At 37.9% G+C, this 14602-nt stretch overlaps 1 long non-coding RNA gene across 2 annotated transcripts in view; it reads left to right on the forward strand.

Annotated features, from left to right (window-relative positions):
* The window catches only part of LOC119157601, a 77009-nt gene extending 62947 nt beyond the window's left edge, over nt 1–14062 (forward strand). Inside the window, exons 3-5 of one of the 2 annotated variants that reach the window (XR_005107595.1) lie at nt 3069–3192; nt 4527–4631; nt 9285–14062. This is a non-coding gene — a long non-coding RNA (uncharacterized LOC119157601). Of the gene's footprint in view, nt 1–3068; nt 3193–4526; nt 5234–9284 lie in introns of those variants that run through there. The other variant, XR_005107594.1, reaches the window with a different exon arrangement.
* Nucleotides 14063–14602: the final 540 nt, after the last annotated feature.

Below are 14602 nucleotides of genomic sequence, written 5' to 3' on the forward strand. Positions count from 1 at the left end.
TTCTGATTGAGTCACAACCTAGAGATTACACTGGACTTCAGCTAAAAGCTATTATGATAGAACACATTATAAAATGATACGTAATGATGGATTACAACCAAACCATGAAGTATCTGCCACTTTTATAAGTAGACAGACAGAATGTCATCATTGAAAAAAAAACCAAACCCAAACTTCCTCTTAACTGTAGTTAGCAATTCATGTATTTTCCCTTCCTTTAAATAGTAAGCAGGGTTTGTAGGTAATTTTTTGTTTCTGTGGTAGGCAGTGGAAATGATCACTTCTTTATACAGAGAAACAAAGTCACTGTAACCCTCCTAATCATTTTTTTGATGATCTACAGATCATGGCAGGCACTGCTTTACTAATTGGTCACAAGTTAACAAAACCAGCTTTCCTCACACCCTCATTCCAATTCTAAGTGATGGGAAAATGCTAAATTTATCAATAGCCATCACTCGTATTTTAATGGCTTGAGGAGCATCCAGATATATCTACATTACTTTGAAAAAATGTGATTAATTTTATTTTAGTTGATCATAACCACTACAAAGCAGTTATGTTCTAAATATTTAATAACTCTGGTGGTTTAATATTTTGTCTTTCATTAAAATTAATTTCTGATTTTTCAATGGATATAGTATGATGTAAGTACTTGCCTGTAATGGTCATCTTTGCACTAAGCTGTATAAAATGTTAACATAGTCTACTTAGAAATAATGTATTTTATATTGTGCATCTCTTAAAAATTCCTTTTTTTTCAAAAACATATCTAGCTCAATCTGATATTTGTGTTCCTAAAAACTGCTAAGTACCATTTTTCCTTTAAAAACAGGCACAACAGGAAAACTGTTTTAATGGGGATAAATATAAAATAGGATACAAAACATTTTGATTGAACAATATGACATACAATGTAATGAATATATAATTTTTTAAAGGTATTTTGGGAGAAAAGGTTTTTCTGCTCAAAACATTTCTCTGTCATACTTCCCTAAACTGCGTTTTAATTTTTCTCTTCTGTGTTTTTGTTGTGAAGATACCAAACCAAGGCATTCATTATTCACCCACAGCTAGATGCAGATGCTCTGGATGCAGGCTGGGACCCCCAGTTCAAACAGATCTTAATTGTTTTATACTTTTCATTATTGATCAGTTGCATTTGTTATGTTTTGAAGAGTCACTGTTAACTTCCTTATGCCTATAGCTCATTTTGTCTAGTTAAACGTTGGCTCTAAATGAGCACTTCCATTTGTGGCATCTGTTGTGTTTCCCTCTTCAGCCACCCTGTATGGCCCTCCTGCTGGGAGAACCTGAGCTGACACAGTTGCTGCTGGCAGTGTCACTGTCTGCTTTTCATCCAGAAAAATGAGTTCTGTGTCTTAAACACCCTGAAGGAGGCTGAATTGGATGCTTTATGTCATTTTGCATTTTACTTAAGCAGCAAAGGTTACTCCTCTGTCCCCTTCATACTAGCAAGCGTGTTACTCAACAGCAGTATTTCAGAAAGGCTCTCATGGGAAACAGGGTGAACGAGATCAATGCAGAATTGTAAAACCCTGGGATCCAGCATTCTAGAAGCATTGATTTTACTAGAAAAACTGTAAGCTGAGTTACATGTCATTTTCAGAATCAAGGATCCTCTTTCCTGTTGTAAACTTTCTCATTTTCAAGGATGTAAGATAAAAGGGGCTTCTGGATGCACTTCATTTGGGTACATAAGAAAAGAAGGCATATTTAAGCATAGATCTCAGCAAAACAATGATTACTGCATTTGTTGGAGACATGCAAACCTTTATTGGGGTCAGACAATGCTAACAAAAAACAGAGTATCAGAGATTTTTTGTTGTGTTCCTTCATGCACAGCCTGAATCTGAGGATCCATGGATCCCCTTGAATTTTAAAAGCATCTTTGCATTATATAAGAAATCAGTGAGCTGTCTGACTATGATTCGTTCAACGGTATGTGCTCTGGTTGGGTGTTCTTCCCGCCTTCTTTGAGTCTGTGAAGGGACAGCAATGACCAGTGTTTTAGCCACTTGCTAATAGAAGCTTAATTACTTCCAGTCAGCTGAGCTGCCGTGATAGACCAGTTAGTGTGCACTCTAGCCTGCCTCCATCCCCAAGTGAAATGCAACAGTCTGGTACTCTGAGCTTTTCCCCAAGTTGTTTTAGCTCACAAGCAGGGCAGGCTGTTAGTGAGCACACGAGCCATTACCAACAGCTACGAGATGCAGTTGGTGCACAGTAACTTCTCAGACTGATGTTGTTCAGTTAAATGTCTGAGCTCCGTGTCTCGTTTTGGAAATCTATGTCTTACTTATTTTAGAAACCTGCTCTCCCCTCAGCAACTCTTAACAACCCAAAACAGATTGAAGGAACTTTCAGGTTTCTCAAACCTATTAAATGCCGTTGTTCTCAGTTTATTCAAATTAATGTGAGGCAGCTTGGTGCATTTAAAGGGAATAAAATGAGGTTGGAGGTTTGAGCTCTGATACGCTTGACATACTTTGCTATGGTAGGGAGGTTTTGCTTCACAGAAGTTTAATTGCCCCTCATGCAACAGTGAGGATAGACTTTCTAGGTCAAGGTTAAGATTCATAGGTGGCAAATAAAAGAGCCTTTCTCTGAATTAGTTCTTGCCCTAAAGACAATGAAATACATTTCTGGAGCCCACATGGGAATCCACATGTTGCAAAGAACAGATTCTATTTTCTCCATTACTGCTAAAGAACAAAACTGTTCCAGCACAAAATTCTTGGGTTTAATTTCCTGAGAACTTTAAAATTTTGTAAGAACTTTAGAATGTGGTACTAGAAGAATACAATAGTGATTATCAGTGGTAACTCTTGATATCCATTTTCAGAAGGCAGCAGAGTGCAGATCTGTTTTGAATTACTTCTCATGTTTTACAGAATCTGAACCAACATTTTTCCTCATCACAGGAGAGTGTCCTAACCATGAGATTAGACTGTAAAGAAGTGCATCTGCTCCCTAATTAGTGTGTCATGCAAAATAAATTGCTTCCCTAAAAATACTGAGAAGAATGCTCTTTCTCTTACTTACAGATACATACATGCTGCAACATACAGTGGTGATGAAGCACTCTCCAGAAAGACAGATAAGGATTTAAATTTAAATTTCAATTCCCTGGATGGAAGAAACTGTGAACTGAAGTACCCTTCCTCTTCAGTGAGTAGTTTATCTACTGAGATAAATAAGGGTAAAAGAGGAAACATATACTTTTTGCCATCTGTCTAAAAGAAGGAAATTTTCCTTATTTTTTCAAAAGAAACCCTCAATGAAGGTTTCCCTTCCCTTCCTTTTCCCCCTACCTTAACTACACAGAAGGAGGTGTTATTTAAGACATACCTGATCCTTCAAATTTCCAAATGGGTACTTTAAATGGCCCTCTGTCCATGCTTGGTTTTGGACTCCAGTTCTTTATTCCCACCGTAAGAGCTAGACTGAAAAGCAAAAAGCAAAAGCAAAAAAAAATCTTAAGATTTCTTTGTGCTGAATTCTTCATGGAAAAAGTTTTGTTTCAACCAGTACTAATATGGAATATGGTTAGGTACCTGGAAAGAAGGTGGCTCAAAGTCCTTTGAGCATTATATACTAGCTACCACCAGTGAAAGTACAGGCATGCTGGCTGATTCAGGAAGAAAGCTCCTTTTCCATATTAGGGTCTAAATTCTAAAACTGCATAAATTTTGCTGTTGCCCTGTACCTGCACAGAACCCCGGTTCCAGGGTTACTAGGCATGTGGGATTACCCACGTAAGACGATGTAGTATATTTATTCGTATTTCCTCTTGCACAGCAATTTTGTATGACACTAAAGACCAAATAAGACTTTTTTCTTCTCTCGGTACAATTCCTTAAATAATCAGCACTCACAATATTCATAATTATATTTGTGTAAAATATTGTATCGTTATTGTCACAGAACAGAAATACCAACTGAAGTAATTGCATAACCTTTGAATAAACACAAGGCTTGCTGTTTTCTCGTATCAGTTAGTATTATTAACTGTTCATTCTCCATAGCTAGAGGCAGAAGGTAAATGCTTACGGGGCCCCAGTACAACGTTACTGAAAAAAAAGCACTTCTCAGGTTGATACAGTGTTATTTTTCCCTAAAAATGTAAAGTAAGTATATAAAAAGAGCTTGTATTTTGGCTGGATTTGCCAAAAGTGTTTTACTGAAAAGTTTAAGAGAATGTCTCCTTTGTAAGTATCTGTAGTGCTCATGCAAAGGCAGTGGGGCGTATGGAGCTGGAAGTCATCCATCATGTCTGGAAGGTCATGGCATTCCTACTGACCTCAGCGCTTGTGACTCTCGGTTCCAAACTGAAACCCGAAGGGTGAGAGACAAATGCATTCTCTCACTGTCAGTTGAACTAGTTACTTGCCCAAAAAACCACCCCCACGCCCCAAAAAATCACACTACCTTTAGGTTTTTTTAAAAGCACCATGTAAATATGATTCAGAAGTATTACTAACAACCGTATTCCTTCATTACAGGTGGAGAATCCTAGGCATTTTATGGAAATAGCAGAGCTGTGACTTACCAGCAGTTCAACCAGCAGTCAAGCAAGGGATGGAGCTCAGTTCTTCAATGTTTATCCAGTAATGTATCTGCTAGATGGCTTTTCTTGGTAATACTTGGTCTGAGACCAGCTAGCATCTGCAGCAGTTTTCAGCAGACAATTTTTTGGCCAAATTAGAGTCAATGACTTACGAGTGAGAACTTTTTTATTCCATAGTAGAGCAGAAGGCATTATTTCCTGGGAACTGCAGCCTGCCCATTTATTTAGTGTGTTTACTTGGATTTTGTATTGAGGTAGAAGAGGCATTTCAATTTGGTGGTATATCTGTGGTATCTTATGTTGAACTCTTGAAAATTGTTTAATCATTTACTAGTCATGCTTTGTGTCTTGTTAAAGATGACAAGTTTTAATAGCTCATAATCAAAAGACAAAAATTAAGTTAATATTGATAGTTTCTTGGCATCATAAGGTCTCTACCTAATTGAAGAAACATTTTGAATATTCAGTGGAATCTTAATAACTTGCCTAAATGGTTGGAAGATTCAGAGAAAATTTGAGTCCTAGATGTTACTGAGAAAAAGTTTATTTGGGAATAAATTTTCTGCAATAAAATTGGGAGACTGCTCTCTCTTTTCCGCTTCTCTTTTCCATTATTTTCAGGGACAGATAATCTAAAGTGGACTTTTTTATGATAACATTTCAACTCCAGTGATTAATACTTGACATATGCCATGAAATTAACTGTCTCTACTGTTTTGGTTTTTTTTTTTATTTTGCTGAGAGATGGGTAAGCACAGACTTTTGGTGTGCATGTTCACAGGGATTATGCAAAAATAATATTAGCAGGCTTCATTTCCGTGTTTTAGTAAATACTGTACAGCAGCTACTGGAATACTCAAATTAGACCAGATGTCATAATGCCAAATTCTCATCCCAGCAGAGTACAGCATTTAAAAAAAATCATTACTTTTGTTTTTAATTTACTACTCTATGGATGAGAGAAGTCCCATCTGCCTACTTTATTTTTAAATGAAAACATAAATGTTGTCCTGTGGTGACATTAGGCTAGATGCTTCATAGAGACAGGGACCCCAAGCAGCTAAAATTTACATCTAACAAATATGTTTTCTTACATACAACCATCTGCATGATAAAAGCAATGAATAAGTTTGTGAAGTTAGTGTGTAAACAGGATTCAAAGGGTGACCCATTTTTGTGCCACTGTGGGTAATAAGAATGATGGAATTTTAGGAAAGTTGGAACCATAATTTCTCCTGTGGGAGAAGTCTGGTCACACAGGATAAAGGGAAAATCAGCTGCTGGAAAGATTAGATCTGGAGACAGTAGCAATTCAGCACGGCTAAAAGCATACAGCTTGTGAAGGATTTCTCAGGACTTCAGAACCACCTCTAAAATCTTAAGCCTGTCTCTGATCCTGTGTCAGTGGAAGCTCTGGTTTCACAACCCACTGTTGTAAAAGAGTAGCTGCACACAACAGAGAAATGAAGAGATACTCTTTTCAGTTTGAAAGGAAATGGGAACAGATGATGGGGATATTAGAATGTTCTTTACCTCACAAGCACAGTTCTTTGTTGGAAGAAAATAAAAATGAGTGGTTTTCTGGGATTACTGTTAATGAAAGCACCGTTTTTTCTGTCGGGAGGTAGTCCAGCATAGACATGTTTGATGATAACTTCCTAATCACTTGTTTAACTTTTCAAAAGAATGTGTTTGAATGTGTTCATGACTTAAAGAGTAAAATTTCAGATGACAATTTGATTTTTGCTTTCTCCCCCTCCACAGAAGCTACCTTTCTAATACTGAACTTTGTGGCTTCAAGCCTACAACTTCCTTCAAGTCAAGCCTGATGAGATCTGGTGTAAGAACTGGTATTAGTAGCAAATTCTGCCTGAATAGGAGCTTCAGGTGCTGAATTGCTCTGTCTCCCCTTACAGAAACATGGAGAGTGTTTCAGTGGTTTATTTCCCAGTCATACTTGACCAGCTTGCCAGGATGATCAGTGGCTTTTTTATGGTCTAAGATTTTTGGATGCTGGTATTTTCTTCTGTTTAGATTAACTGCCAGACTCAACTGAAGGTTTTCAATAATACTGTTTCTTTCCCAACATACGATTACATTCAAATCAACTCATACTTTCTAAGTGTCTCATGTCATAGAATCATAGAACCATTTAGATTGGAAAAGCTGTTTAAGATCATTGATTCCAAAGATCTAACAACTGCTAAACCATGTCCCTAGGCACAGTGTCTACACATCTTTTAAATACCTCCAGGGACAATGTCAGGTCTGTAGAGACCCTGTGTGTGAAATATTTCTGGGTTTGCATTCATATACAAACTTAATCATGCATGTATGTCAAGAGCCTAAGTTTTTTACTCCTCATTGGTTCCAGATTTTTTATCCTAACTGGCAGGAACTGTCTGCATTCCAAGCATTCGGCTCTAGGTAGGCACCCTCAGAGGTCATGTGGGAGGCCTGAGATATGGAAGCTGTGGCAGTTAACCTGAACCAGGCGCTGGCACGAGCTGTCCTGCCTCTTGTCAGCCTCTGTACAGCCAAACAGCCAGGGAGACCGATAAAGAGCAGAGTAAGGTTCATCACCTGCTGAACTGGTGCTTGGCTATCATGGAAATGTTATAAAGGTAGAAAAAAAAAAAAAGCTATAGTATAAAATACTGGATTAAGCACGGCCTGATTGTCTAGTGAAGTCAAGTGGATTTTGACACATTTCATTCAGGACTGCAGACAAGAATTCAGGTATAAACCCCCCTTTTAATTTGCCTTTAGAACCAAGTATTAAATTAATGACTTGAGAAAGGACTGACCGCTGCCATATTTGAAGATACCATGCGTTTGGGCTGAAAACTAACAACTGATACACCAAACTATTTTGTAAAATCTTATATTTTATATGTGAAATGGAAAACAAAGGCAAGATCAACAGTCAGATCCCAGGAAGAGGAGGGACCTGTTGCAAAAGGAGGATGATTTCCTGAAAGTAGAGCTCTCTAAATTACATTCTACTGCTCAGGCATTGTGGCCAGGCTAGAACAAGCCATATAGGGAGACTGGGAATTCAGGAGACTTAGTGCAGTTCCAGAGCATTCAGATGATACCTGACTAAGGAATAAATTAACAAGTCATTCCTTCAAACCATCAGTACTTTTATAACTTTCCCCCCATGTATGAAACAGCAAATTACATAAAGAGGCACAGAAAAGCAAAAAAAGCATACCTAATGAACTCTACTTTTACAGTTTAGGGGGAAGAAAAAGAGAATTATTACCTTTCTTCACATAGTTAAGTAAAAGGAATTGGTTGATGCCTTTGTGAGATATTTTCAATTATATTTATCCTTAAAAAGTGCTTGATGGGTCCTAGGTTTCTGCTTTTGGTGAGTGACCGTACTCTTTAAAACACTTCTGAAATGCAGGCTTCCCATTTGAAAAGGTCCTTCAAGGTTTCTACTGTAGAGAAAAATAAGAAAATATAATTATTTTCTTCCATGATTTTAGATTATTTTTAAAGCATTCTGACTTTCCAGAGTGTGAGATCACAACTGCCATTCACACTATTTTTATGAGCCCTGATCTGAAAGGCAGCCTTTCTGTCTTCAGTGAGTTTATAGCTCATGCCCAGAGAGTAGGAATCAGGAATTTGCAGCATATAATCTGGCTGAGACTAGTTCCAGCTGTGGTTTAAGAGGTCTTCTCAACTCTGATTCAGTAGGATTAACAGAGATTCTGCTATTACCTTCTGGGCATGTTGTTAAAATTAGTTCTTCGGTGCCCCTTGTAGACAGACAGAACTGTAACTGCTGGTTATTAATACTCTTAGATTCAGCAAATATTCAGAGACTCCCTTTCATGGAGCTATAGATTTCAAGGCCAGGAGGGCCTTGCTCTTGTCGCTGATTAGCTCAATTAGTCTACTTTCTTTTATATCCTTTTTAGACCTTTTAATTACAGTTATAAACTATAGTAAAACACAGCAATTAGAGACGCTTATTATAAAATCATGTACATTAGTGTACATGCATACATTTTCATATATATGTATGTATATATGGGTAAATGAGTGAAATCACCAGCGATTTAGCAATAAAGTAGTGAAATCACCAGTATTTTTGTGACTGGTAGTCTGCATTGCAAAACAAAAATTAAAAGACTTGGCAGAAGTCTTGCTCTGTAATACCCTTTCACTTTCCATTTCCTTTGTCCTTGGAGATTGTCTTAATGCAGCTCTGTGCGTTTTCAGCTAGACTTTGCCAGATGTCTACTTCTTGCATATATTTGGAAGAAGTTAAGCTTAATTTAATTGTGCCCCAATTCAAGAGAGTATCCCTATGCTGGCAAGTTGATTAAGCATGGTGGTAATTTTAATTATCTTCTTATCTCTCACTGGAGTGCAGTTAGTGGAGCTGACGAAGTTAACCTCATAGATAAATACCTTTTCTAAACTGGGGCCTCACACAAGGAAGATAAAGCTTTCTTTTCAACATCAAAAATTAGCCTTCACCTGTTTTCTTCTCCACTTCTCTACCCATGTGCATGCTGTCTCCTCGAGAGAGCCTGACATTACAGTTGAATCACCTTCATTACTGGCTCTTCTCCTGATGGTTTTGCAGTTGCCTGTGATTCATTGCTGTCTTTTACCTGTGACAATGCTAAGTTAGCTGCTCATGCCTTATCTTTTTTGTTTCTTTTGCCAGCGGTTGCCCTCTCCACATGACTAATTCTGTTGTGTGGGTTCAACAGGAATTGTCACAAGGCCAGCATTTAAAGGATGCAAGTTAGCGCACTGAAGATTTGATGAGATGTACTGTCAGTTTTACATGTCACATTCATGGTAAAATCATATGCACACACAGAGCTAACATTTCATTTAGGAATCAAACACATTAAGATACCACTTTTAAGTTTTGCCTTTAAGTGCCTTGTAACCCATTTAATTTTCTTACTGAAAACACCCTGTCAGAAGCCTGTAGGAGAAACAGCAGCATAATTTAAATGTCACTTTGTAACTGGAGTAGAATGACTGAGTATGAAATTCATTATTGGGAAGCAAAGTTTGTAACTCCATTAGCCTGTTTCTGGTCATTTGGCTCTGTTTTCAGCTGGATGTGCACAGAAGCTCGAGTGTACTTTTATATACTTAATTGTCTGCGTTTTAATTAACACAGAATAACAATAGCTTAGAGAAAAAAGCAGAAGGCCCTTACAGTAACGGAATTGTAACAACCCAGTATGCAGCATCTGAACTTTTCTTAAGGTTTTATGAATATCAAGCCATTTGCAGACTTTCTGTGTATCTCCAATTATTAATAAATACAACTGGATTCCTGCTTGCCTTATAAATATACACACTCAGCATTCAGCTGCAGATTCAACTTGCCCTGGATCTCCAACCTGGCAAAACACCTGAGAACCGTTCAATTTAGGGTGGTACAAAAAATACCCCCTTTTATACATATATATATATATATATACAGACATAGTTCCTCATGCCCTGAGAGACAAGACAGCTGACTATGGTGGTCCAGCAGCATAATCTTGACTCATTTTTTTAATAAAGCTATCAAGTGGACACAAAGCTCATCTTGTTCACATCCAAGAACAGTGTGGGAGAGAGCAAAATGCTCTGCCTACATTTGTAGGACTTGAAAATGCTCATTTAACCCCCAAACACTGTATAAACATCACTCGCTTTAATCGAAACTGTAATTCAGGTGTACCTATGGTGACATGCAGCCTCTGCTTAAACAATAAAAGGGAACAATGTGTACCAGCTATGAAGGGTGAGAAAAGGAGAGCATTTCCTCCAATGGCAATTTATGCAGGAAGAATATTACTACTGACAGCACAGTCTCACCTCTGGGATAAAACTTACAGTCCTGCCCAGCACTGAAACTGCCACATGACTTTCCTGAGTTCCTCCATTTTGCATCGCATCTGCAGAAAACTATGTCCAGTCATACAAAGACACACACTCTGAGAGGCTTCATCCAGCTCGTGAGAGATTTGTTCTGGTTATTGATTCCTCATTACAATTTCTGCAGCCCCTGAGATATCCTTTGAGATCTAACATTAGAGTACTGGCCAGGCCAAATCTTGCTTCACTTATAAAAACTGAGGCATTTACATCTTAGGGGAATATTGATCTACTCCAAATAATCTTTTTTTTATGTTTCAAGCAAGCTGAAACTCCAGAGGAAAGAGACAGGATAGTAAACCCCTTTGCCAGTGCTTATGAAAAACATCAGAATAGACTAGCATTGCTTTGAAAACTCACCAAAACTTGATGGCAAATGCAATGTCGAGGGGAAGCTCACACGTGAAGAATGCAATTTATATATGGCACCTCTTCTTAGGTGAGCTTGAACAATGTCTAGCACAACTAAGCCTTAAAAATACCATTGCTGTTTGTTTGCTTACAATGTGCTTAAGACACTGGAAAAGAAAGGGGAGATGCTAAAGGACAAACCCACTGAAAAGCGTCTTCTCTTGCTGGTAAAGAATTTAGAACAGGTGTTGTCAGCTTGTTCCTGTTGCTATCAGCCAATACCAAAAGCAGTTGGCAGTGCTCCCATCATGCGAAAAAGCCAGTCAGATTTCTCAGTATATTCTAATTACTGTAGTGACACTCATGGGCCTAATGGCTACCTTATCATGGCAGACAGGTCTGCCTTCCATTTAGGGTTTATTGACTCAAATTTCTGCTTCCTCTAAATGCACATCTGGCTTACCAAACAAATTTAGAAATTCACGTTTATGCTTACCCACCTCATGCTTTAATCCTCTGCACATTAAAGGCTGTACTATCATCCCTCACCTACATTGTGATTATGTCCACCCTAGCTTCACCCCAAGAAAGCAAACTTGCTTGTCCTTTCTCCATAGGTTATCACTTTGCCAAGGGATTCATCCAAATAACGGTGTGTTCTGCTGCTGGCTATGCTTGAGTGTACCATATACACATACTTAGAGCTCTAGCACAGAAATGTCACTTCTAACACCCTGTTTCTTTGCTATTGTGCCTCGTATGACAAAGAAGTTTTTTCATATAAAACAGCTAAGGATTGTACATGCCTTTCCACCCTGAAGGTCTTAATTTCATTCATATGAAAAGCGACTGGCAATCACTTTGCAAAGACGCTGCCAGGAACTAACTGTGGCACAGTTAATTGACGCATGTTACTTCGCTCAGAAACGCTGAACGTATCACTTATTTTCCTGATCTGGACCTATTTCAAATAAGCTGGAGAGCAATGCAGACTTAGCTTTTGATTTCAGTAGCTATTGGATCATATCCCTAAATACATACTATAACCACTGAGAAATAAGCATTTAGATACAGCAAGGTATGCATAAAAGCAAACTACATTTTGCTTTCATAAGCACAGTGGTCAAGATGAGTAAATGGATAAATGAATAAACTATAAAAAGTGGGAGTATATTGCTGTAATTTCCATTCCTCATTTTGCTGTGCCCAAGTAGAATTTTATTCCAAATATTTTAATCTTTTGCTGATCAGGCCATGGATTACCTTTCCAAATTGATCCCCATGTACCTAAGTGCTCTCAAGGTCCAATCAATGCAGAACTGCTCTCTGCAACAGCACCTAACTTAACACAAACATCCTTATTACACCATGAAACTTAAATCTGGGAGTTTTTCCTAATGCATGGTCATGATAGAAATCTGATGCTCTGGTAGACATTGTATTTCAAGCTTTAGCTAATCTCAGCTTCAAGAAGTTGTTAACCATGCATACTGATTTTGGCAAGTACAAATTCAGTTAAATTCTATTAGCATGCAACTGAGTTTCAGGATGCCTTGAAAGTTACCATAAAGACACTATGAAATTATGGGAGTTCCGGAACCGCAGCTGTGCATCAAGAAAAAACACACACAAAAAAACCTTTTGAAAAATCTGAGCAACAGGAGCATTGGTTTTTGCCCTCCATAAATAAGGGACTCTTCCAGAGTATGAAACCTCTAGCTGTGAATTCCAGTAACTTAAACATGAGATTGACTATAGGCAAACATAAAGGTTGAATGATCAGCTGAGAAAACTGAAAAAAACTGAGAAAACAGTGTGAGGGGTTTATAAATTTATCTCACAAATATACTCTACATTATTAATTGTGCTTATAGGGAAAAAAAAAATTGTTCCCACTCTGATTTTAAAGCTTACCTTACTCCTTCAGTCAGTTTTCTGTTACATCATTGAACATGTGTTAAACTGGTAAGTTGCACATCCTTTCTTGTTCCTAGAGAGAAAAGTAAATCTACAATCATAATGTATAATCGCTTCTGAAGGAGAACTTACATTTTAGACCAGAGATGGAGAAAACATTAATTGCTTAATGATCATTTTCAGAATTAGAAGATTGTGTCCCTTTTCTATTTTCAAAACGATTCTGTCACAATATTTATTATAAATATTTTTAGTATATGATACTCATTTGTGCCATTGAGTGGTCTGTTTGTATGAATACTTTTCTATATGCTCAGCTACTCTTTTTTTCATCTCATGCTGACTTGATGGCAGTCCCAGCACTTATAGTACAGTTGAGCTCACTGACCAGTGATGTTACTATGAATTATGGTATGGCAACACAAGTAGATGATGCAGGCTGCATCCTGTGTACCACCAGATCTGCGCAGTAAAATGATACATAAATATATGAGGTATCGTGTATCTTCTGTGTTCTGGGATCATGTAACCATGAGTTCAAAAGGGAGTAGTAATTCATATCATATTACTACTTTTTGAGATAGGGAAGCAGAGGAAAACAAACTGCAGATTCTTTAAAACACATGTGGTAATTTACAGTTGAGTCACTAGATATAGGCTTGAAACTTCTCAGTTAGTAATATCAGCGCAGATCTCTCCAGTTGCTCTTATTTTGGATTGTTACGGTTTTTCCCCCGTGTCAATTTTTAATTTATTGGTTGTGATGGCCAAGCAACTGCTGTTCCAGTTGTGGGAAGTGCAATGTGTACACTTAAATTGGGGGACCTAAGGCTGCTTTCCAGAACAAAGTTAACCAGCACTGGCTGCATTCTGACGGCGATGCAGTCGGACCCAGGGCGCATCGCTGTCAGCAAGCCTCAGGCGGGTGAGCAGGAGCGCTAGCAGGGCCCTTTGTTTGCATGACTGGTAGCCAGAATCATAAGACAGATTTTGAATCACACTTTCCTGCAATTTAGGCACACACAAAAAAGAGCCAAATAGAATTTTACATCAGTCCTCTGCCAATTAAGAATAAGATTAAGTTCAGAAATGAGTGCTACCATACAGTTTGGAAGAAAGACAGTTTTCCATGGCAGAAGTAAGCCTACACTTCTGTCTGTTATCAACTTTATTTTTAGATGTCCAGACTGAATTTAATTGAAGCTATCTAAGCTCTCAAAGTAAAGAATTCAGAGGAGATTTTTTTTATAGATTCATACACAAAAGTACAATTGCTCCTCTGCAGCAGGATTCCCCCCCCCCCCCTTTTTTTTTTTTTTTTTCATCTTTAGGCTTACCCAGCTCTTCAAATCATTCCAGGCTGGTTTCTCTTCAATTGTCACTCATTTTGACTTTGCTTCTGAATTGAACACAGGATTCCGACGATCATCAGCATGGAGTGTTATTGTAATACACTGGGACAGAGACTGGACTTCCTGCAGGAGGAATGGCCATGGCAGTTACACATGCTGATCCAAAACATACTCACATGCACATACAACACACAATAGGCAAAGGAGAAAAAAAGAAAAAAAAAGGCCTCTTTAGGCACATAAAGAAATGATGTCTATAAAATTACCATGTTACAAAAGAGGCCAGCTGTTTAAATGATTGCATTGTACAGGGAACAAACAGGGGTATATCTTGCGTACAAGCACTTTTCATTTGCAGCTTTACCAGTACTTTTTTTTTTTTTTTTAATGCTGCTTTGGCCACTTAAGCAGCTTCTTTTTTGTTTGTTTTTTTTTTTTTTAAAAAAGTTGTCTAGGTTTTATACACACCACAGCTTTT

This window comes from Falco rusticolus, chromosome 15 (genome assembly GCF_015220075.1).
Source record: "Falco rusticolus isolate bFalRus1 chromosome 15, bFalRus1.pri, whole genome shotgun sequence".
NCBI lineage: Eukaryota > Metazoa > Chordata > Aves > Falconiformes > Falconidae > Falco > Falco rusticolus.